The following is a 22,831-nucleotide window of genomic DNA, read 5'->3' as shown; positions in this document are numbered from 1 at the left end:
TTATGAGTGAGAGCTGAATGATGAGAACACATGGACACATGGTGGGGGAACAACACACACTGGGGCCTGTTGGAAGCGGGTGGTTGGGGAAGAGAGAACATCAGGAAGAAGAGCACATGAATGCTGGGCTTAATACCTAGGTGATGGGATGATCTGTGCTCAGACCACCATGGCACACACTTACCTATGCAACAAACCTGCACATCCTGCACAAGTACCCCTGAACTTAAAAGTTGAAAAAAAAAAAAAAAAAAAGAAAACGGCTTAACACCCCAAATGAGGCAGCAAGACATGAGGAGAAAGGGCATGGGAAGATTCTGAACTTCTGTTTCCAATTTCTTATTCAGTACACAGAACAATTCTAAGCCCAAATTGTTAGAGCTTTGGAGTAGAGGAAATGATTTATGCTAGGAAGGAGGAACAGGGAAGCTGTCTGAACACTAGCTTTCTTAATGCCAACCCACTCTGATAAACTGGCAAATTTCCCATAACTATTCATGGCAAAATCCCAGCAGTATCAAAGATCAAAAGTGCTTTCTAATTTAGGCCAACATTTTTGAGATCGTTGACACTTGCCATAGAAATTAACTTAGAAACAACTCACTTCACTGCTCACCGTAGGGGCTTCCAACTCAAGAAACTTAAGCTACATGTGACTCACACACATATGTATGTATGTGTGTGTGTGTGTGTGTGTGTGTATATATGTGCGTGTATACATATGTGTATATATATGTGTGTGTATACACACACACACACACATAAATATATAAAACATCTTCTATGGCCTTCAGGTTTCTTTAACTTCATAAATCTTCCACTGTTAACTGAAGACACATTACTGATTCAGGTCTTTCTGTGTCCACACATACAAAAACTAATCTAAAAATAAGTAAGTAGCACAGATCTTGCTTCATTCAAAACTTTCTCTTTACTTACACACTATCTTTATACTACTTTCACATTAGTTTACATCTCTAACATTTCCCCCATCATCTCCCAAAATGTGTAACTGCCGAAGCCCTTTAAAATGCAGCTCCAGCAACATTTGGGCAGATTTAAAGACTTAATTGTGAATGTGAGCTGCTTCTTTTTCTCAGCCTGCATGCAAACCTGGCACCTTTGCAATGTCATAAATCTTGATGTAGCAGAAGTTAAACTGTGCATTCTCCACCAGGTTAGTGGAGCCCTGCTGAGGTCTTCCAAGACCGCTTTCCATAGCGCTGTTGCACTCTCTAGCCAGGAATCCAGGCCGCCAAGCCATTATTTCCATAACACGTGAGAATATTTTCAATTCAACAACCTCAGTTCAGATATGAGAATCAAATGAGATAAACCAGGGGAAAAAAATACCTCCCTACCCATGTGCCGAACTGGAAAACCAAATGACCAAAAGAAATTAGGGTCCTAGAAGGGTTTATACAGATCACCCAAGGACCAAATACCTGAAAATAACATATGCGGCATCCAGACTGTTGCCCTGATTTCTGCTCTACCTCACGCTTTGTTTTTTCTCTGATTTTACGGTCTCTCTGTCTTCCCTCTGTATGTAGACAGTTGTGGGACAGGGATTAGGAACATGGACCTCAGAACTGGGCTGCCTGGGCTCAGGCCCCCACTCCATGTCTTACTTGCTGTGTGACCTTGGGCCATTATCTAGTTTCTCTGTGCTTAATTTCCTCATCTGTTAAGGATTAAATAAGTTAAATAGTTGAACCTTTATACAATGTTTCACACGTAACAAAAAAGTTCTGAGTAAATGTTAGCCAGTTTCTTTTAAAGAGGAAATCTGATATTCTATCAAAACCATAGAATTTTTAGTACGAAATATAGAAAGGAAAATTGGGCCATTCATACCTCAATTACTCTTTGTCTGCTTTCTCTTGTATATTAATGAGTGGCCAGGTGACAACTTTGAACAGAGGAAAACTACAGACGCGGCTGTCATTGTTGAGAGTCAACATCTCTGCTAAAGGAGGGCAAGGCTCCTCTCTGGAAAGAAAGGAGCACCAAGAAACATGGGTTTATTGAGCATCATCACTGCAAGGGATCCTTTTAGGACTCTGTGTGAGAACTAACTGTATTGAAAACAGCCGTGGAATTCCAAGTCACACCTCGGCCAGGAAACCTGTCCCAGCTGCTTAACTCTGTTTCTTGCTAGGTTGTGACTAGAGCAAGCATGGGTGGAATCGTTCCAAATGTAAACTAAAAGCAACATTGTAACCGAATTCAGTAACTGTTTGTGGGACCTTGGGCAAATTGCAGAGCAACAGAACTATGCTAACAAGTGCTTTAGATACAAATATCTCATGTAATATATAAAATACCTGTGAGATCGAGTGGTAGATTTTATACTAATTATTCCCCAACTCATCACGCTTCCCAGGATTCACACCCTTGTGTAGTTTCCTTCCACATGAGTCTGGGTTTGGTCATGTGACTTCCTTTGACCAATGGAATCAGTGGATGTGATCATGGTTAGAAGTTTGATAAATGTTTGCCTGTTGAAGCTTGTACCGTACTCTCAGAACACTGCCAGCACCACATGAGAAAGTCTAGCCTCCTGAAGGATGAAAGAGCAGGTGGACAGAGAGACCCAGCTGTCCCAGCTGAGCCCAGGCCCCAGCTGATCTTCTAGCTGAAGGCAGCCACGTGCATAAGGCCAGGTAATACCAGTAGTAATTAAGCTAGACAGGCAACCCACGGAATCACGAGAAATAATAAATTACTGTTTTAAGTCACTAAGTGTTGGAATCATTTGTTACTTTGCAATGAATAACAAAAACAAAAACTGGTGAGTGGAGTGCCACCATTAAGCAAAAATTAAAATACGTGCTTTGGGACCAGATGGTGGGCGGAGGCTGTAAGAGCAGAGAGGAAATTATTTTATTTTTGGAGTTTGGAAAAAGAGCAACCCATCTTTTTGAAACAATCACCAAAACCATCTCCTGTGGTAACTTGTAAGGCAAAAACCGTACCTGATAAATTTATGGGTTTTGCTAACACAATTTCTAGACAAAACGCTAAAATTTTTTTTAGCACCACCGGATAAGGTGTAGAAAAAACAGGGATGAGTTAATGAAGGAATCATTAGTTTGCAAGCAAAACCCAGAGTGGAAATGAGGAGGTCCCAGGACTTGCTGAATTGGAATGTAAGACTGTTCTTCATTTCAGTTTCTTCCGCTGGCAAAGGATTCTTAAAGTAAGAAACGGTTTTAGAGTAAAGATTAATCTAGAGTATGGCTATGAAATCCCATATTAAGGCTCTAAAGGACTTTAGGAAGTTCTGAGTAGACCCTGTTAACTGGATGAAAGAGCTTCCAAGATTCGTAGAAGCTTCATCCCAGAAAAATCTCTGGGTAACATAGAGCTGGGCTGCTCGGTAGGTTGTAACCACTAGTGATGTGTAGCTACTGGGCACCTGAAATATGGCTAGTCCAAATTGAGATGTACTGTAAGTATAAAATACATGCTGGGTTTCAAAAATGTAGTATGAAGAAGTTAAAAATATCTTAATAATTTTTATACTGATCACATGTTGAAATGATAATATTTTGGATACACTCGATCAAATAAAATATTACAATTTCATCTGTTTCTTCTTACTCTTTTAAAATATGTGGCTATTAAAATTTCAAAAGCAAACCACATATGTGACTCACACCTGTGGCTTGCATTATATTTCTACTATAACCTCAGTGTAGAGAGAGCATTAGTAGAGAGAGGCCTGTCCCAGAAAGAATTATGGGTATAAATTTTGTCTAATAGAGAGAATAATAATATGATAATTTAAAGGAGTTGTATCAGATTGAAGAACAGTTTTATATAAATAACATTTTAAACGATAAGAGACCTCTGGGATCCCAGATTTCTACAAGTAAGAAGCAGGCTGAGAAAGCGACTTGGCTGTAAACATAGGTCATTTCTTAAATAAAAAAAAAGCTATTGCAGAAGATGGAATCAAGAACCCAGAGGATTGAGTCAAGAGTAGAGCCGGATTCTAATCAAGGAATTCTACCTGGAGTGGAGGAATCTGAAAATGCATGCCCAGATACATATGTCAGAATTACCAATACTACTATTGCCTCTTATTACCCTCCTCTTTGAAAGAGGATATCTATTGGGATTACCCTGTCCCTGTTTCAACATTGTAGGGTGGGTGTATGGTTTAATTTGGAATTATGGTTTAGAGGAAACAAACAGGCCAGGAGGTGCTATGTTGTAAGGCAAATCTCACCTCTGGATGAGGAGAAACTATGTGTGAGAAATTTTATGTCTGGACCAGATGGAAGATCATAAAATCATGGACTTCGAACCTGACATAATCATTAGATGAGACTTTTAAGTGTCTTGGAGGGATGAATGTATTTTGCATATGGGAAGAATGCAAATAATTATTGCCAGAGGGTAGACTTGTGGATTAAAAGTGACCAAAAATTATTTGCAAATCTTCTCATTAAGAGGTAGAGATTATTAAGCCTAGATTATTCCCCCATCTCTTAATCTAGGCTAACTTTTTTTTACTTGTTTTGCCTAACAGAATGTGGCAGAAGTAATGCTGTGTAACTTTCAAGCCCAGATTTGAAAAGGCTTCTCAGCTTTTACTGTTACCCTCTTGGCACTCTGAGAACATTACACTGTGCTAACGCCTATAAGAAAACCATAGGCGTTAGAGTCCCAGCTATTCCAACCATCCCTATCTGAGGCCCCAGACATGGGAGTGACACCCTCTTAAATCTGTAGCTGACTGCAGTCACACGAGTAAATCTAGGAAGAAAACACCATAAGAACTACTTAATTAACTCAAAGAAGTGTGAGAAACAATAAATCATTGTTTTCAGCCACTATGTTTTGGGGTGCTTTGTTCCACAGCAATAGATGTAATCTATTATAATCTGATATAATATAGATATAATAGATATAATCTATTATAATCTGATATAATCTATTCATCTTAACAAGGAACTAGTTGAGCAGATGGTACAGGTTTTCTGTGAAGATGTGGTTTGGGATTCTGCTGCAGTTGGAGCACTGTCACCACCATGCTCTTCATGTGGGCCTCTTCACAGTGCTGCTTTCGACCTGCAGCTGGCTTCCCCCAGAGTGAGTGATCCAAGAGTGTGAGAGAGGAATGAGTGATGAAGATGGAAGCTGCTATATCTTCCATATTCTAATCCAGAAGTAACATATCATCACGTCTCTTGTATTGCAGTCACACAGAGCAACCCTTATAGAATGTGGGCAGGGACAACACAGGGTACTAATATCAGGAGGCAGTCATCATTAGGGGCCATCTTGGAGTCTGGCGACCACCTAAACCCATAAATAAATATAGTTTACATCTTGGTCTTTATTTCGAGAACCCCAAGGGGTTAATTTTACCATATCTTCCATCACGCCTCTATTTATCACGGCTTCTTCACTTATTTTTCTTTCCTTCTCAATTCATCCCATGCATTTCCTCCACCTCTCCAATTCCTTTAGGCCATGGAATACGGCATTTAACGTCTTCCTTACTCACTGGAGGAATTGCTGCTGTTAGCTGGCTTAGTGTCAGTCCTTAGTTAGAAGGCTCAGTGATGGGGAGAAAGACACTCTAAGATCAGTGCCCCCAAACTTTTTGGTGAGGAGAATTAGAAACGAGTTCAGCTTAATAAAGAATAGGGCAGCCTAAGACTGCAGGGAAACAATACTTGTGTTTGTTGCGGGCTTCTGAGGAAATCTGGCAATTTGCCAGAAGAAGCAATAAAATTTGTTGATCTATTTGACTCTATGATTTCTTCTTTGGAGGCCATTCTCCCCTGCTGTGGCCTGAGCTTTTGTGTCCTCCTAAAATAGACCTTTAAAGGTGATTCTGCTGACAACTCAGAAAGAAAAGAGAAGAGCTGTAGAGAATGCCTTCATATTCTTAGATAATATATAAGTGTTTGTTGTAACAGAATATTGGTGAAAATATGGATATGAAAGGCCATTCTGACAAGATCTCAGAGGGAAACAAGAAACATGGCATTAAGCAATGGAGGAAAGGTGATCCTTGTTACAAATAACTTAGTTAAACTGTGTTTTGTCTTAGTGTTTTGTGAGCAGTGAAATTGGATATTTGGCTGAGGAAATTTCTAAGTCAAGTGTTGAAGGCATGGTTTGCTTCTCTTGGCTGACTATACTAAAATGTGAGAAGAGAGAAATGATGTAAAGATGAAATTGCTAATCCAGATGGAAGCAGAGCTGAAAGATTTAGCAAATTATCAGCTATCCATATTGTAAAGAATGAGAAAGTATATTTGGAAGAAAACATCAAGAGTGTGCCCAAATGACAATGATAGTTGACAAGGAAATTAGTCAACTGTCTAAACAGAAATCAGGACCTATTTTCCAAGACAATGGAAAAATGCCTCTGAAGGAAATTTGGAAAATGCTAGGGCTGCCACCTTCATCATGGGCCCAGAGTACAAAAGTCCCAGCAAGCACAGACAACCATTAGGACACCAAGAGCAATGCAGAGTAGAGCCATGGGGGTGAGGCTGCCCCCATAACCCTAGATGGATGTTGCCACAGGTGTGCATCTCAGCCCTAAAGAGCCATAGGCACACAACTCCTGACTATGACAGCTGTGGTGGGCTTTGCCCAAAAAAATCTGTGCAGGTAGAACCACCACTCCAGTGGATCCAGAAGGCAGAGTCTCTGCCCCAGTGCGAGGGCACAGCATCACGCCAAAGACTGTTTTTGAGTTTTAAGGTTGTAGACTTCCTCAGAACCAGTTACTTCTTTCTTCTTCCCTATTTCTTCTTTTTAGAATAGGAGTGTCCATTCTATGACTATCCTACCACTGTATCTTAGAAGCACATAACATGTTTGGTTTCACAAGTTCACAGCTGGAAAGTAATTTGCCTCAGAACGAATCATATCTTGAATCTCATCCATATCTAATTTAGATGCTATTTAGAGGAGATCTTGGACCCTAGACTTTTGAGTTGATGCAGAAATAAGTTAAGACTCTTGGCACTATTGGGGTACAATCAATGTATTTTGCATGAAAGAAGAACACAGATTTTGGGGAGCTGGGACAGAATGATATTGTCTGCATGTTTGTGTACCCCAAGAATTCATATGTTGGAATCCTTAGGAATCCACATGATCGGGATTAGTGCCCTTATTTAAAAAGGATGCTCACCAGCTAGCACCTTCCACCAGTTAGAGTGAGAAGATGGTTATCTATGAGGAAGCAGACCCTCACCAAACACCACATCTGCTGGCACCTTGTTCTTGGACTTCCCAGCCTCTAGAACTATGAGAAATAAATTTCTATTGTTTATAAGCCACCGAAATCTATGGTATTTTGTTATAGCAGCCTGAATAGACTGACATATCCGAAAGAAAAACCCAAAGGAAAAAATTAAAAAGTTGCAGTCCTTGAACCATCTCAAATGCTCAATAATAAGGAATTGGCCTGAGTAGTAGGATAGAAAAGTATATTTATATAGTAAATGACAAGTATATTATTTCATTGATATTTGCCTGTGTATTAGTCAGTTCTCACACTGCTAATAGAGACATACCCAAGACTGGGTAATTTATAAAGAAAACAGGCTTAATTAACTCACAGATACATGGCTGGGGATGCCTCACAATCATGGCAGAAGGCAAAGGAGAAGCAAAATCACATCTTGCATGGAAGCAGGGAAGAGAGAGAGAATGCGCAGGGGAACTCCTGTTTATAAAAACATCAGATCTCATGAGACTTAATCACTATCATGAGAAGAGCAGAGGAAAGACCCACCCTCATGATTTAATTACCTCCCACTAAGTCCCTCCTACAACATGTAATATGGGAATTATGGGAGCTACAATTCAAGATTTGGGTGGGGACATAGCCAAACCATATCAGCCTGTGTCCATGAAATAAAATTATGATAGAAATAAAGTAGAACAAAGTAAAACATATTCAATAAATACATATTGCTAAGATCAAGGTTTTTAAAAATCTGAAGCAATACAAATATATTATTGTTGATTAGGATCTGAGAGATTAAATTTTTCATGTAAACATCATTTTCCCAGGAAGTCAGCTGTCTCTGAGATGAGTAGGAAACTTTGAAAGCCGTAATAGGAAGTGGTTTTAAATAGACCCAGGAGCACCCTCTGAGTCTGAGTTTTCCCATCTGCTGAATCAGTGTCATGTGCCTATTTCCCAGGATGATGAAGATTAAATGAGAGGAGCCATCTAAGCACACCCTGTCCACTGGGAAGGAGTTTATAATCAAGGCACCAAGGTGGAGGTAGCATGGAATAAGGGAAAAAACTTGAACTTCAAATTACAACCCTCATTTACATGCCGCCTCCATCACACCTAGTACTGAACTTTTACTAAACCTTAGCGTCTTCAAACATAAAATGTCAGGCTCTGTCATGATTAAATGTTGTACCACATGTAAAGAGGCTAGTACAATACTTGGTACACAGTACGTGTTCAATTAGTATCAGTCTTCTCCCTTTTCGTTGTTTCAAATCTCCTATTTTTTTCACTTTTTTAAAATTCAAAATGAGAGAAACCCTTTGAAACTTAAAATAAGCAAGTTAAGACCAATTATCAAATAAGATGCTACTTCACTATTCATTACCAAGACATACAATAAAAATAGTTTCTAAGATGTTTAAGGGGTTGGGTCTCAGCATGCTGCTCAAGTTAACCAGAGTCATCCAATGATCTTGGTACTAAGGAGGCTGACCTTGGCCCTATTCTGGCGTCCCTAGTCTTGTGAGATAAGATGCGCATTACAGAAGATTTGCCTATAGATTACACACAGGAACAGGTTCAAGTTGTAACAGTACCTCGGGAATGAGCTATCACATGACTAGTTGATTGTGGGGCCACAGGCAAACAAGCTAGAGAGTTCCCAAACTCTACCTGAGAGTAGTTTCAAACAGGTCCTAGGACCCATCCATAAAGGAGAACACTTGGTTCTAGGTAGGTTCTGGGGAATATATTAGCTGACAGTCAAGGAAAGAAGAAGAACAAGTGTGGACACTTCCTGACTCCTCTTAAGGCTAGAGTCTGTCTCCAGAAGCAGCATCACAGTGGAAGTTGAACATAGGCTCCTGCAGAGTTAAAGTCAGCCTTGAACAGCGAGGAAAGAACAGAATGCATAGCCCTTGTTTGTAAACAAAGACCAAAATAAATGTCAGCTGCCAGACCTTAAAGGGTGGCACCGCAGGCAGCTTGGAGGGAGAAGTTGCAGGAGGCAGAGGAAGTCCTTTGGTCCCCTGGTGGTCTCCAGCAGACCTTTCCAGAGGCTCCGGGGAAGAGCAGGGGAGCTAAGAGGGCCAAAAGGGAATCTGCCTAAGTGACCGCCTCACAGGGTTGCACTGTCTTCTCCCGGCCAACTTTCAAGATCAATTTGATTTTCACTCTCAACACAAGCTGTGGTCGAATGCTTCAATTTCAGGCACTTAGATTTGACTCCCCCAACAGCAGAGAAAGGCTAAGTGTAGTTTTTTTCTTTTTTGTTTTCCTGTAAAATGGGGGTACTAGTAGTCCTTACCTCATAGGGTTGTTGTAAAGAATAAATTAGATCAGGTGTATAAAGCCTGCAGCACAGTACCTGGCACACAGCCGGCGCTCAGCAAATGCTGGGTGCTGTTATTGCCATTGCTGCTGATTTCTTCCTCTGCTTTGTCATTTCCCCCATGGTAGCATTTCTCACCAGAGCTAGGAGACGTGAGGAGCTAAGGGACCATCCATGACAAACTCAGACATGTTCCAGAGTGGGGAATGATGTTATTTATAGCAACCAAGAGAAGCAGCAGCTGTAGGGAAGCAGTGAAAAGGAAGAGCATGTGCTGGTAAGGAAGTGACCTTTACATCTAACAACTTTGCCTCTAGGCCTACCTCAGTCCAGCTAAGGATCCAGCCTCTCAGGGCAGGTGAGGGCCCCATGCTAGCATGCAAGGAGGTTCAAGAATGTTTGCTGAGGGCCCAGGGCATTCAGATTGATATAAAAGAAAAAAGAAGGTCCCCTTGGAGATACCCAGAGAAGAGTCTTCCAAAGGGGAAGGAGTTCTACCCACCTACCCCCAATTCAACTTTCTTCCAGTGTTTTGTGGAGAGGGCAGGGCAGAGGAGGCATTTGGTCCCTGCCTTACAAGAGCCTGCCCTTAATCAAGAACCAGGTACCTTGCCCAGGGAACTCAGGGATCACAAACAGGGTCCAAATCTAATAGCAGTGCTCTCACTATTCTTGGCCTTGGAGAACTGGATTTTAAGGAAGCCTGAGCCCAATATCGAGAGGAATATGGTATTTATTTTCAACAGGGTGTCATTCCCAAGTATATATAGACAATATATGTATTTTTCTAGCAGGTCAGTACACAAGCAGTTTAGGTAACTGGACCACTTTCGGAGTTTTGCTCCAATAACTGCACTAAAACTCTGTGGTTGTCTTTGTTGGCAACACTAGTAAGAGGTAGGTAAATGTTACTAAAGAGGAAATTTCACATTTTCTACACACACACACACACACACACACACACACACACTATACATGCATATACAGTCCACTGCCTAGCACTGAGGCCAAAACACACAAGGTAGTGATTAATGTTCAGAACAAGTGGTTACAAAGATGCATTTTAAATGACCCAGCATTTATCTGTAAGCCAGTATCTGAGAGTCTCTCCTCTCCCTCCCTCATACTCTTTCTCTCTCTGTCATACACACACATGCAGAAACCCATGTACATTCACAACGGCAAACAACAGACAGCCTCAATATTTGGTCTCTTAAAAGTAATGTAATGACACAGTTCATAAGTAACTTCTCTGAGAATTGATGGCCTAGTTGCGGACTCACAAACTTAGTTTGCTTTTAAAAAACAGACCTAGAAATTCTCATAAAACTCCACTTTGTTCTTTTCCATATTCCCTTTATCACTTCCTTCTATCACACATGCATCATATTTTACTTTTACAACACTTGGGATCTGGTTATGACAAACTCTGTAACAGCACATTGTATTCATTTTACAGTTTCTTGTCAGTTTTGCTAAGTTATACCCCCTCATAAAAGAAGTGCAGGAACCCAAAATATGTAAATGTCTCTTTTTCCAACCCAGAGGGTAAGCATGTAACTGATACTAATGTAACTGACACCTACTTAATGTTTCCCAGACTCTTAATAACTTCCTTTTTAAAAACTTATGATGGTGTCTTACAAGAAGTCATTGTTGGGCTCTTGAAACGTTTAGAATAAAATGGTGCATCAAAGGGGCCTGTCTTCTGGTCAGGTTATCATCTGTGTTTTTGAGAGTGTTCTTAACAAAGGTAAGCGTGTGTCTGGAGTATGGGACACATGTACATAAACACACACACTATAAGCAAAAGTACAGAAAGCACAGGTACTGTTAAGTCACGAAACCGTGAGTGTCTTCCTAGCCCTGACAGTGGTGGCTGTTACACTGGACAACCCAAGATACCCCTCTCCCTAAAGAATAAATCCTGAGACAGATCAGCTTCAACTGCAGAACCAACTCTCTCAGCAGTTTGGGCTAGTTTGCAGACAAATCAAATTATTTAAAACCTTCGATGATTCTACTGTGCCCATTGTACTGGAATTTAACATGAAATTTGTCTTCGGGTTATACTTCATTAAAAAAAGGTAAGAACAAACATTTTTTTCCTACCTGCTGCTGGAGCCTCCAGAAGCCAGGCTGCTGCTCTCAGAATGGGGCAGACTCCAGGTTTTAATCTTCAGCTTCTGCTCCTGGAATCAGAATCGTTGAAAGAAAATTTTCAGTTGCTGTGAGTAAGCAGGCTGTTTACTTCCAGCCACTTCTTTCCCATCCCCATGGCTTCCTGAGTGCCACAGTGGGGTGCTCAAGGAAGAATGCTTGGAGAGAAAGGGACTGAGATTGGGGGAAGAGGCAGGATGAAAACAGTGTTAGTTCACCCAACACCCTTCCTTCAAGGAGGAAAGCCTTCTTTCTCTAGTTAATTTCTCATAGAAGATCTGCCACTGCATTACTCACATAATTGCTACATTGCCCCTTCACAAACAGCAGACATACTTTTTGGGCGAGCCTCCAGATTTCTGATGCATGCCCATACCTGTTTGCAGAGATATTGCTGTGCCTGGGAAAATTAAGGGGGCAACATACTCACCCAAAGGGAGGACCCAATCTAGATTATTAATAAAGTTTTTGGGATAAATTGGGCCATAAAAAAGGAGCAGAGGCTGTTGTGAGCTTCTCCATCCATGGAGAATCCACCCCACTCATGGGTTCACCAGTTAGGGATCAAACTTCATTCAACTAGAAGAGCAGCTATACTTTGTCAAGCTTTGACTTGTTTCCCCGAAGAGGAAAGGAGGAGCAAAGAATTACTATCACAGAAAGAATGTGGTTTTCTTACTCCAGGCAGTCAATGAAGGAGAGTCAAAGATGATTGCAATTAGAGTTCCTTTCAATTCAATACCATGAAATACAGAAGTTAAGAAGACATAATAGAAGCCTCATGTTTGATTCATTCCTGGTTTCCAAGAAGGCAGCAGTACTACAGTAGAGAGGATATAGAAATAGGGCAGAAGTTGGTAAGTCTTGCTCTGCTGTTGATTACCCATTTCCAAATAAGCAAAATGAAAGGATTGGGCTGGAAGACTGGCACAGTAGCAGAACACCATCTCTCACTTTTACATCTATTCTATTTTGTTCTTGTATCAAAACTTTGATTCTCTTTTGGAGAATTACCCCTTCCTCTCAGCTGTCATGGGTGTGGTTGATACCACCCCAGACTTCTTCAGAAGTGGGCCTGTGGCCAAGTCTAACCAATCAAAGTACTGTGAAAGTTTCAGAGATGGGCTCCTGCCAATGGGAATCATCCCTGGAATTTTTGCTGGGAAGTTCTTATCCTGCTGTGGTTTTGAATCACAGAAGCAGAGCCTCTGGCTGCTGGTGGCCACCTTGGGGAAAGAGGAACTGCCTGAAGATAAAGCCATTGCACAAGAAAGCAGATCTTCTTACTGTATCATTTGAATACTTCATTCAGCCATGACTAAAGCAAGCATTTCCCTTGGATTTCTTAAAAATGTCCTTTTTCTCCTTAAACCTATTTCAATTAGATTTCTAATACCTGCACTAAAGAAATTCTAGCTAATATGAATTTCTTCCTACTGTCCTCTATATCTAACACCACTGCTTTTTAACATTCATATCTACAACATGAGTCGGTGCAGGGATTTCTAGGGCCAATAAATGAGTCTCCTTTTAATTCATGCTTGGAAATGTGTTTCAAGGCTAAGCCTGCATGTCAAAGTAAGGCAAATTCTGGTGAAAGACTTTAAAGCTCTTTCATCCTTTCTCTTAATATTGCTCTTTGTAAAAAATATATTTTTAAAATAATGCACAAAGGTGAAATGTACAAAGTATAAACCACCCGCCATTTGACCTTCCAACAATAATCATGGAAAACATTTTAGTGGCTTGCTATTCAAAATGTAATCCATTGAACAGCAGCATTGACCTGGAACTGGTTAGAAATGCAGGACCTCAGACCTTAATCCAGTCTTGCATTTTCACAAGATCCCCCTTGTGATCTGTATATAAATCAGAGTCTGAAAACCACTGGCTTAATATATAGCCATCTAGAGATTTTTTGCATATAGTCGCCAGAATTCTTTTTAGTACCTATAATTTGTTGACTTTGTATTTTACTGATTTTGTATAGGGAATGTACAATACAAATTCAATAAACCACAAATAATGTAATGAAAACCCTTTATAAACATAAGTAATTCATTTACAGGAACTACAACTAAAAGCCAGTTATAAAGCTGTGACAAACCCACACTAGACCCTAGGATGCGATATGCGGTAACATACAATACTGGGACACTGGCACACTAGAGCTGCAGGTCTCCAGCTGAAGCATTCATCAGGACTGCCTGAAGGTCATGTTCATGATTTCCAAACCCACACTCAGAGTTTCTGATGCAGTAGGTCTGGAGTGAGGCCTAAGCATTTGCATTTCCAACAAGTTTCCGGGTAATGCTGATGCTGCTGGTCCCAGAACAACATTTCTACAGTATTTCAAAAACAAAAAATATGGTTTTCTACTATATCTACTATCCTGAAACTTGCTTTTGTCACTGAATATTGTATCTAAGGCATCTTTCCACGTCTAGCATATATAGTATGGCATCATTCTTTTTAAGGGCTGCAAGGTCAGAGGTCGTTAGGAATATGGTAACATATGTTCAATGCAAAAAGGAGAATGATTGGCATCTTCCACATAAGGACAAGCATCTCCACAACCAGAATCAACCACTTTCAACTTTAAATAGGCAACCTGTGATTGAGTCTATAGATCAGCAAATCTCCGGACTGACCAGGAAAGAGATTAGCATTGTATCAGTGTCCATGAAGATACAAGTATGAAATTTGATTCCTTTGGGAACTATTCTGGTCTTTTATTGTTTCGATATTTTCAATGCCAGTTATGATAACAGGTATGCAGTAAAAACTTCGCAAATGCCTGCAAAGTCAGTGAATGAAAGCACCAACGCATTGAATGCACATAGCACTTCTACACAGGAATTCTTGAAACAGAGCTGATGTAGCATATTGCAAACTGCTAGTGCTTAATAGTTAGATACACCTCCTCAGTCCATTAGATTCCCAGAAAGAAAGTGATCCAACTTGCAAATAGGGTTGGAACTTCAAAGGGCAGTCTGGCAAGAATCAGCTCTGGGATTTTGAGGCATATTTCCTGACCATCCCTCAGCTTGACTGCAATGTGCTTGCTAGATGTCACCTGTTGTTAAAATGCTCTGGGTTCAGACTTCCTCATCTCAGGAAAGTTAACCTGTTGGAAAGGGTTTTTCCTTAGGTAGAAACATACAGCCATATACATAAAATACTAAGACATATTTACAGCATATATAATCTTCAAAATCATGCCCATGATTCTGTAACCACACATGTGATCACCATGAAACAAACAATGACTTGACTACAGTATGCCCTAGAGAATCACATATTGAACATTCAGATGCAGAAGTTAAAAATCTTCAAGAATTACATTTTGTGTAAGGAGCCACACACTGGCCCTGATTTAGCCAAATACGGGTTTTAAACTCCGTCAGGAAGACCTCATTTCACTCACTACACAAGCATTTAATAAACTTCTTTTTGCCTGGTATTGTTTGACATCTGTGATACAGCTATATGAAATGTGGAGAAGACAGGTACATACTGTGAAGGAATCTAATATGAGAGATAAATGAGAAACCACCTGTGTGCATAGATGAGGTGAATAAGATGTGCACTGATGAAACGCTTACCTAGCCCAGCCTGGGGATCATCAGAGATGGCTTCAAAAATAAAAATGAGGCTTGTGATAAGTCTGAAAAAATGAAAAGATGTGAGCCAGGCAGGCTCCATGAAGCTCATTGTGCCAGAAAGTGTAAGCGATATATTCAATGGTGTAGAGGTGAGTAGGGTCATGGCAAGCTCAGGAAATTGCAAGGTGTTTATGTGGCAGGAGTGAAGCATATATGTGGAAGTCTGCTGAGAGACTGGATTTAGTCACTGACCAGGTTTTTGTTTATAAAGGCAACATGGAGACTAGGAGCAGGAAAACAAGACCAGAGCCAGGGAGCCTAAGTCTGAGGCTCTCACAGTGTCTAAGGGAGCAGTGCTGGTGGCTGACACTGGTTGTGGGGCTCAAGAGATGGGGATAGATTCAACTTAGATTTAGGAGACAGCAGGATGCATGGGCACTGATGAATGGTTGCATTAGGAAACTGGGGGAGATCCTGCCTCACCGTTAGTCAAACAGGTATGGTGTACTGTCTTATCAAGAAAACATAAATCTTCCTGCACAGTGCAGTTAAAAGGGTCACTGTACTGGGTTGAATAGTGTCTCCTCAAAAGTCATGTCCACCTGGGGGAACCTCAGAATGTGATCCTATTTATAAATAGGGTCTTGCAGATGTAATTTGTTAAAATGAGGTCCTATTGGATTAGGGTAGGCCCTAAATCCAATGACTGATGTTCTTCTAAGAAGAAAAACAAAACACAGATTTAGCAGAAAGGATGCATGGGCATTGATGGCTGGTTTTGCATTAGAAAATTGGGGAGGTCAAGGGTGAGGACTGGGGATGAATCCAAGGGCATATCAGAATTTATGTTTAGGTGGTTGATGAATAAGAGAGCCAATATAGGGACAAATAATCTTGAACAGGACTGAGTTCAAGAGTGAGATGGGATGAAGAGAAGGTCACAGGCACTATCCCTCAAACAGGAATGGTGTCCTGGATCTAGGGTTTGTCTTACCAAGAAAACACAAATCTTCCCGCACGGTGCACAGTTGAAAGGGTCACTATAGTGGGTTGAATAGTGTTCCCTCAAAAGTCATGTCCACTTGGAACCTCAGAATGTGGTCAAATTTGCAAATAGGGTCTTGCAGATGTAATTAGTTAAAATGAGGTCCTATTGGATTAGGGTAGGCCCTACATCCAATGATCGATGTTCTTCTAAGAAGAGAAAAAACACAGAGACAGGGAAGAAGCCCACATGACCAGCAGACTTGACTTGACATGAGACTTGTGTAGGTGAGCTTCAAAGCATAGGAAAGGCCCAGGAGACATCCACCATCCCACATGGGCTTCTCTAGAAGCTGCTGGTTAGTAAGAGGCCGTCTGTAACCCGTGTTCTCAGACACCTTAAAAGCCAACTGTCCACAGACACTTTTGAGCTTGGTCAAATGCTTGTGAAGAAAGCACATTAATTTCAATCATGCTGTGTTCTTCGGAGAACCTCACAAGGTATAAACTAATCCTCAGCTCATTTATCTTTGAGGGCAGAAGCAACATAGGCCAAGTGCGGGCCCAGGAAGCTCCTCACCCAAGAAGCTACTAGTGCAGCCCTTCGATGCTCAAAGGGTAGATGTGTTCAGCTAATGTCAACCAAAACCTTGATCCCATTGACTGCCTTTCAAAGTTTCAAAGTTGCTTTGCCAAGCAGTGGACATGGTAGCTGGGTAGGAAGGGGGAGATGTGAATATGAGAAACTGGCACTCATTCACTTCACTTTCCCTCCATGGTCCAGAAGCTGAAAAGCTAAAAACTGCATTTCCAAGGCTCCCTTTCAGCCAGAGTTTGGTTTACAAATCCATCCTCCAAATTAGATGCACATGGGAGATTTGGACGATGGAAGTGAGGGAGGGACTATCTTTCCTGCTGCTTCTCCTGTTGCTATTTGCAAACAGGTTTGCGGAGGCAGGAGCTTCTCTATAGCAGGGTTCCAGGGCCCTGTCTCCACTGGGTGACTGCTGAGCAGCTATTCCAGTGGTGGTAGTGGAGTTTTCTTGATGGTTATGTTGCAGCTAAGGTGATTTGTTCTTGGAGTTAACAGTGTCATCAGTGTTCTGATTCACAACCTGTTCCTGGCCATGGCAGAAGGAAACAGAGGTTGTTTCCCTGGGAAGTTAGATCAGCAATTCATTCTGAAGTCATCTGGAATCCCAGCCTTACATCCCCTGACCCAAGCCTTTCCAACAATTTTGAACATGTGCAATTTTCTGTACAGATGTTCTTTGACTTATGACTTAGGATCGATTTTCTAATGGGAATGCGTATTTATTTATTTGAGACAGAGTCTCACTGTGATGCCGGGCCGGAGTGCATTGGTGCAATCTCAGCTCATTGCAGGCTCTGCCTCCTGGGTTTAAGTGATTCTCCTGACTCAGCCTCCAGAATAGCTGGGACTACAGGCACACGCCACCATGCCCAGCTCATTTTTTGTATTTTTTAGTAGAGATGGGGTTTCACTATGTTGGCCTGGATGGTTCTGAACTCCTGACCTCATGATCTGCCCGCCTCGGCCTCCCAAAGTGCTGGGATTACAGGCATGAGCCAGAGTGCCAGACCGGGAAAGCTTATTTTTTATACATTTAACAGATTTATTGAACATCTATGATCAAGGTGCCTTTCTGGACCTCAAATGCTGAGAAAACATGGTGTAATAATAGAAATAGCACACAATTTTCATAAAGAGGTGAACTCTTACTCTGCCCCAGCTATGTGGCCTCTCCTGAGTTACTTAAATCTCTGTAAGCCTCAGTTTTATCATCTGGATAAATACAGATATGAAGAACCTTTAGGTTGTTCTAAAAGTTCCATGAAACACACAATACATTCCACATAAAAGATGCTCTGTAAGTGTTCATTATCTTTCATTTTCCTTAAAACATGTAAAAATGAAATAATATTAATTTTAAAGAAATAGTTTTAGTAATATTCAATAGTATTGAGTATTGGCTTATTGTTTCCGAATGAAACTTTATGACTTCCCTGATTAAAACCCTGTGATGTCTTTCTGTGGCACCTAGACTAAAATTCAAACTCCTTACTTTAGACTATATAAGGCCTTCACTAGCCTCTACTATAATCTCCAAATTCTCCTGAAAAACATTTTAGACATGGGTACCATTTTTGTTCCTGCACTTGCCAAGCTCATGCCAACCTTAGAGCCTTTGCCCTGACTGTTCCTCATACCTGAAATGCCCTTTCTCCAGATCTTCTCATGCCTGCTTCTGCTCATGCAGGGCTCCTTTCAAATGCCCCATCACCATCCCCCATTCATTCTCGAACACATGCCCCCTGCTTTAATCTACTATGACACTTGTTACTACCTGGTGTTTTCTTGTTTATGTGTGTATTCCTGTCTCCCCAGTTAGAATGTAAGTACTTGCATCATTTGAGCAGAGCCCTCAACTCTCTTGTTCATTATTGCATCTCCAGTTTTCAGACAGGTGCCCATTAGATAAAAGATACGCAGTATGTATTTAGTGAATGAATGAATTCTTCAATCAAAAATCCCTGAAGATAGTGGTTTAAAGAAAAACATAAAATTGAACTGTTACTGGTAGCAATAGAGGTATTCCAGTGTACAATTAAGCAAAAAATATATCTAGCTTTAAAAATATTTAAAGAACTAGAAGAGGACAAAACATCACTGATGCATTAAAAACCAACCAAGGCTGGGTGCGGTGGTTCATGCCTGTAATCCCAGCACTTTGGGAGGCCGAGGTGGGCAGATCACAAGGTCAGGAGTTCGAGACCAGCTTGGCCAACATGGTGAAAGCCTGTCTCTACTAAAAACACAAAAAATTTGCTGGGTGTGGCGGTATGTACCTGTAAACCCTGGTACTGGGGAGGCTGAGACAAGAGAATTGAATGAACCTGGAAGGTGGAGGTTGCAGTGAGCCAAGTTTGGGCAATTGCACTCCAGCCCAGGTGACAGTATAAGACTTCATGTCAAAAAAAAAAAAAAAAAAAAAAAAAAACCCAACCAAACACATGTGTGGGCGCATACCTACACACACACACACAGTTCCTGCAAAGTTCCTTCTCCATTGCATCTCTCTCATTCTTAGATATATTTGTATTATACCTACCTCTATTCCTTGGACAGATTCGCCCACTTTGTAAGGATTTTTGTAGCATCCCAAATGTCACCATTCCCAGTGATTCTCTCCGAGCAGAGATAGAGGCAGGTAAAAGGCACAATGCTGACTCCCTGGTAAAGACAGATCATGGAAACACCCATGGAGCCCTTCTTCCAGACTCCTCCACTGCAGGTGGAGCTTTGTTCTAGAAACATGAATTGAGAAACCTCTTCATTGGCCCTGGAGACTGCGTGTGGCCTTCAGCCAAAGTGGGTGTGGGGTTCTGCAGTCTCTGTGACACCTTGTGCGAGGGCTGGCTCCAGACAGAGGCCCTGCACTCTGTCTGTGTGCCGTGATATAAGCCCCAGTCTTAACATTTCAGGTGGTCAGCAAATAGCTTTAGAGAACATCTGAAGTCAAGCCCAAAGTCAGGTAACACTAGATAACTCTATAGAAGGTAGCACCTCTTTTATGTTATGGAAAACACTAATCAAGTTGAGACAGTTACCCTTTGCTAGACATTTTTTTCTTTTCTGTATTGAAATGATCCCCATTCTTCATCCCTGAAACTTCCAACATTTTTGAAAAACAATAAGGGCTGAGGTTTCCATAACCATACTGCTTGCCTTCTGCTATACCCAGGGGGAAATGTAATTATAAATTATAAAATGCAATTCGAACAAACAAAATAAAACATAATACAAATTAGGGCTAGTTCCTGGAAAAACAACAGGGCCTGCTCTGCATATGCCCTAATCTCTGTTACTCATCTACTGGCAGAATAGCCGCTCTAGTAAACATTTGGAGGAGCCCATGTGCCAGAAAGCACACTTATGCTTTCCAATTTTCAGTCAAGTGACAGAGTATTCCTGTGACAGTCCACACTTGATGTTCCAACTAAGCTGGCCCCTTTTCAGGGCCTGGGATATAAGTTGCTTGCAGTGTAAGAATGATAATAGCCAACTTGAATGACTGAAAGAAACCTGGAACCAAAGTGATAGTAACTTATGTGAGATGTCTGTGTCCTTTACACCTCATACTTTTGCAACTAGTAGGCACCTTGATATGGTTTGGCCATGTCCCCACCTAACTTTTGTCTTAAATTATAGCTCCCATAATTCCCATGTGTTGTAGTAGGGACTGGGTGGGAGATAATTGAATCATGGGGCGGTTCCCCCATACTGTTCTCGTGGTGGTGAATAAGTCTCACGAGACTTGACGATTTTATAAGGAGTTTCCCCTTTCACTTGGCTCTCATTCTCTTTTGTCTGACCCCATGTAAAATGTGCTTTTCACCTTCTGCCATGATTCTGAGGCCTCCCCAGCCGTGTGGAACTGTGAGTCCATTAAACCTCTTTTTAAAAAAATAAATTATCCAGTTTTGGATATATCTTTATCAGCAGTGTGAAAACGGACTAATGCATACCTCATATTTTCACTCTTACCTTTAAGTGTGGTATCTATAAGTGTGAAACCTGTGTAGCATCGCTTTCAGGAAATGATCTTTGCATGAATGATGGGTAAGGGTGATATTCCCTGAAACCTTTTGGTCTTAATAGATACCCTCCAAATATTTGCTCTTTACTTTTAGTGTTTTACATGTGGTTTCACAGGAATTACCTTTGGCAATTATGCTTTCAGCATATCTTTTGGAGCAGCATTTATTGAACAATGGGTTACAATGTTTACATTCACTGAGGTAAAGTGAGCTATTATTACCCTCACCACACACCCGGCATGCTACCACGGCCACAGCTACTATTATGGATTCTCCCAAGTAATAGCTAACATTCACCAGGCACTGCTCCAAGCACCTAGCATGTAGTAGTAAGCCTCATAATATCATTGTGAGGTAGATACTATTATTATTTCATTTTACCCATGAGGAAAGTAAAGTATAGAGAGGCTCAGGAACTCACTCAGAGACATCAGCTAGATGTGCAGCGTCAGGATATGAACCTAGATAGGACATAATCATAAGATAAGCTCTCCTAATCAATGTAGTCACTGTATAAAAACACGATGCCTTCTTACCCTCAAGAACCACAGAGCCAAATGGAGAATATATTTAAGCAAATAGATGATTCCAGTCCTGGAATTTTAAAACCAATGTTTTAAAATAATGTTTTAGGTCTTAATTTTCTACACACCAGGCATACAGATTCATTAAAGAAATAAGCTAAAAGAATATTGCAGGGGACACTCTTCCTCTTCTTCTCTTCATATACCTTCCCAGTTCATTTGTTCTCTGCCAGGCCATATACTGTGATCCCCATAAATCTCAGATTTTCAGTGACTTCATCAATTTATTCAGCCTGAATTATTCCATCAATACACATGTATGGGTATCCTGTGTTATGCTCAGAAAATGTGGCTCCAGATCCCAAAATGTAACTGTGCTGTCTTTAGTTGCTCTATTTTTCCCAGGGACTGTCAGTTCTTCCTTCTTAGCACCTTGGCTCCATCTCTTACTCTTCACTCTGCAAGCCAAGCCCTGATTACAGCTCAACTGAGATGTTGCAACTGCCTTCTCTTGGGCCTCCCCGACTTCAGTGATTCACTCCTTCCAAACATCCTGCATCCTGCTACCAGACTTTTTTCACTAAAGTGTAGATAATCCATTGCTTGTAATATCAAAATCCAAACTCCTTTACCTGACTTGTGATGCCTTCATGATCATACCCTATCCTATCTATTCAATTTTCTTTCCCACAAAGTCCAATACACAGTCACTGAGTCACTGTGATCTTAATTGAAGAGGCAGCAACCCACATGCCTCTGTAACTGCTATTTTTCCCACCTTGGATGACTTCCCCATCACTCAGGTATCCAGCTCTCTAAATTTTACCTATTGTTCAGAATCCCCCAGCTGAAGTCTTAGTTCTATATTTAAACATTCCTTACTGTTGTAGCACCCATCCTTCACTTCTTTCTCTTACCTCCTACTAAGAGTTAATAATTGTTTACATGACAGTAATGATGAGCTAACTTCTATTGAGCACTTACTATATGCCATATCCTGTTGGGATAAATAATTTTATTATTTCTGTTTTGCAGATGAAGAAACACAGGCACAAAAAAAGAAGACACTTCTGGTTAACACTTAACCAGAATTGGAAACTGAAATGAGAAGTCATTTTCAAACTAAAATCACTGAGTTACAGAAAACATTATTTCATGTTGTTTGCTAATCATTTCATGTGTATTACCCTGATCTGTCTAACTAGCTTTCCACTTCCTTGAGAGCAGAGACTAAGCTCATATGTACCCTGTGTCTCCTACACAGCTAGCAGAGTGCTGGGTGCAATCTAAGTGATAAGTTAGTATTGTTGGGTGGTCATTTATACATGTCTACATTATGAATCTCTACCCTACCAGAGTGACCATGTTTGTA

Source organism: Callithrix jacchus, chromosome 8, assembly GCF_049354715.1.
Source record: "Callithrix jacchus isolate 240 chromosome 8, calJac240_pri, whole genome shotgun sequence".
NCBI classification, from domain to species: Eukaryota; Metazoa; Chordata; class Mammalia; order Primates; family Cebidae; genus Callithrix; species Callithrix jacchus.
Note: the sequence above shows the minus strand (reverse complement) of the source record.